The sequence below is a fragment of the Sturnus vulgaris genome, unplaced genomic scaffold (genome assembly GCF_052056855.1).
Source record: "Sturnus vulgaris isolate bStuVul1 unplaced genomic scaffold, bStuVul1.hap1 Scaffold_156, whole genome shotgun sequence".
In the NCBI taxonomy this organism is placed as follows: Eukaryota; Metazoa; Chordata; class Aves; order Passeriformes; family Sturnidae; genus Sturnus; species Sturnus vulgaris.
The window spans coordinates 1,170,028-1,172,527 of NW_028276073.1; the positions used below are offsets into that span (position 1 = coordinate 1,170,028).

The 2,500-nt window shown below is 77.2% G+C and overlaps 1 non-coding gene across 1 annotated transcript; it reads left to right on the plus strand.

Moving 5' to 3' along the window:
• The first annotated feature begins 1,891 nt into the window (after nucleotides 1-1,891).
• On the plus strand, nucleotides 1,892-2,044 carry LOC148219070 (5.8S ribosomal RNA). Its single transcript, XR_015800038.1, has one exon. It is a non-coding gene; the product is annotated as a 5.8S ribosomal RNA (ribosomal RNA).
• The last annotated feature ends 456 nt before the right edge of the window (nucleotides 2,045-2,500 follow it).

Below are 2,500 nucleotides of genomic sequence, written 5' to 3' on the forward strand. Positions count from 1 at the left end.
TGCCGCGGTGATGGCAGCGGACGTCGGGCGCGCCCCCGCCGGTGGACGCTCCCCCGAGGGTGGCAGCGGGGGAGGCACCCCGGCGGGGCCATGCAGGTCGTTTCCCTCACCCCAGGGCCAGGTACCTAGCGCTTCGCGCCTCGGCGGTCTCCTGCCGGTTTCCCTCGGCGTCGTCAAACGCCTGTTGGGGGCCGAAAGGGCCGCCGAGCCGGGCGGAGGTTTAAAGACTCGGGCGGCCCGGCACGGCCCCGCCGCGGCGGCGGCGGCGGTGGCGGCGGCGGCAGCGGGTGTCGGGCGGTGGCGGCGCGGGGCGCCATCGAGGGGTGGGGAGCTACTCCCGCCGATCCCCTGCGGTGGCGTGTCCGTCGCGACCGGCCGCGCTCGCCGTCGTCGGCGTCCCGCCGCGCTTGCCCGCGCGCGGGGGCCACCCGTGCCGGGCCGGGGAAGGGGCGCCCTGCCCCCCCCCTCTCTGCGGCCCGGTCTCGGCGGAGAGGCCGCGGCGCGCGATCGGCCGCGGGGGGCCGACCCCGCTGGCCTCTGCGATGCGGGGCGACGCCGGCAGAGGGCGCGCGCTCTCTGCCTTACCTACCTCAGCTGCGGGGTTGCGGCCGCCGGGGCCCGCCGCGCTCTCTCGCTCTTTCTCCTTAGCCGCCGCCGCGGGCTCGCGGGCGGCGCCGCGTCAGGCGCGACCGCGCGCCTCTCGCCTCGACGGCCTTGTCGCCTCGAACCGCACCGCGGCGGCGCCGGCCGCCGGCCACCCCTGACTCGGAGCGCTGTCCCCGCCCGTTGGGGCGCAGCGCTCGGCCGGCTCCTCCATCGCCGGAGGTCCGGCGGGCGCGGGCGACCCCGTGCCGAGCGGCGGCGTCGCCGCTCGGCGAGTGTCCCCGCCCCCCCCGGGGGGGGGGACGGTCGGCCGCGAGGCGCCCGCCTTCACCGGCGGCCGTCCCGGCCCGGGCCCCGCCCGTCCGCTTCCCCGTCGCCCTTCCCGGCCGCGTGTGGGCCAAAAAAAAGGGGAGGCGTGCGGGGCGGCCGCGGGGGCGCTTCCCCGTCCGGTCCCCGAGTGGAAACGAGGGGAGCGGGCGGTGCCCCCCGGCTCAGCCGCCGTACGCCTGCCCGCTGGGCGCGTGCTCGCGGAAGGGCAGCTCGGCGGTGCGAAGCGGCGGCGGTCCCGGGAGTGCGGCCGCGGGTGGCGGAGGGGTTTTGCCGAGCGGCAGACCTCGGGCGCTCCGCGATGCCGGCTCGGGTCTCGGCGGCGTCCCGCCTCCGGCGCCGGTGGCGGAGCGCGGCCCGCCGGGCGTTCGCCTTCCGGCGGGCAAGCGGTCCCGCGCCAGGGGTTGCGCCGGCGGAACGGTCCCGCCGCCGCGTGGCGTTTCGGGCGACGTTCAGGGGCCGCTGGCGGGAGAGCCGGCCCCCGCGTTTTGGCGCGGCGGCGTTCCGCGAGTCGGCGGAGCGGTGAAAAGGAGAAGCCAGGGAGTGAGCCGGGAGCGGCGGGGGCCGGCGGTCGCGCCCCCCGGCCCGCGAACGCGTAGTCGTCCCGTGATCGAGAGGCCGGGCGGGCCACCGTGCCCCCCGCGGTCCGGCGCGTTGCCGCACAAGCCCCTCCGCGCGGAGGTCGGGCCGAGCCCGGGCGCCTGGGCCGCCTCCGAAGGACGGCACGCGAGGCGGCGTCTCCCCTCGCGGGGGGAGGCGGTCGGGGGCGCGGGCCCCTCCGCCTTTCTTTGGCCGACCTTCGGAGCGTTGCGCGGGGTTTCTCTTTTTTGCCCCGCGCTTTCTCCTCCTCCTCCTCCGTTTGTGTGTGCTCGTACGGTCGAAGCGGGGCGCGCGGGGGCGCGCGCGTCCCTGCAGAAACAGAAAAGGGGCCGCTTCACGCGAGCGGTCCCGAAAGCCAGACAACTCTTAGCGGTGGATCACTCGGCTCGTGCGTCGATGAAGAACGCAGCTAGCTGCGAGAATTAATGTGAATTGCAGGACACATTGATCATCGACACTTCGAACGCACTTGCGGCCCCGGGTTCCTCCCGGGGCTACGCCTGTCTGAGCGTCGCTTGACGATCAATCGCCGTCCGGGGGGGCCACCCCGGCGGCGCGGCTGGGGTTGCCTCGCAGGCCCGTTGCCCGCGGTCGACGTCGACGTCGTCGTCGTCGTCGCCGCGCAGGGCCTTCGTCCCCCTAAATGCAGACTCGGGGAGCGCTCCGTAGCTCCCCGCTCCCGGAACGAGCCGCTGGGGCGGAGCTCGTCCTTGCCGGGGCCGTGCCGCGGTGCGGTGGCGGTGGCCGGGGAGAGCGAGAGTCGGCGTCGAAGACGCCGCCGTGGGCCGTGCGAGAGAGACGAGAGAGCGAGAGGGCCGAGAGGGAGGCGAGGCGCGGGCCTCGCCCCCGGGCTCTCCCCCCCGTGCGGGCGGCTGTCTGCGGGTGGGTACCGCGGGGGTACCGTGCCGTGCTGCCGCGCGCGCGCGAGGCCGAGAGCGCCGGGGACGGGGGTGCGACCCCCTCCTCCTTC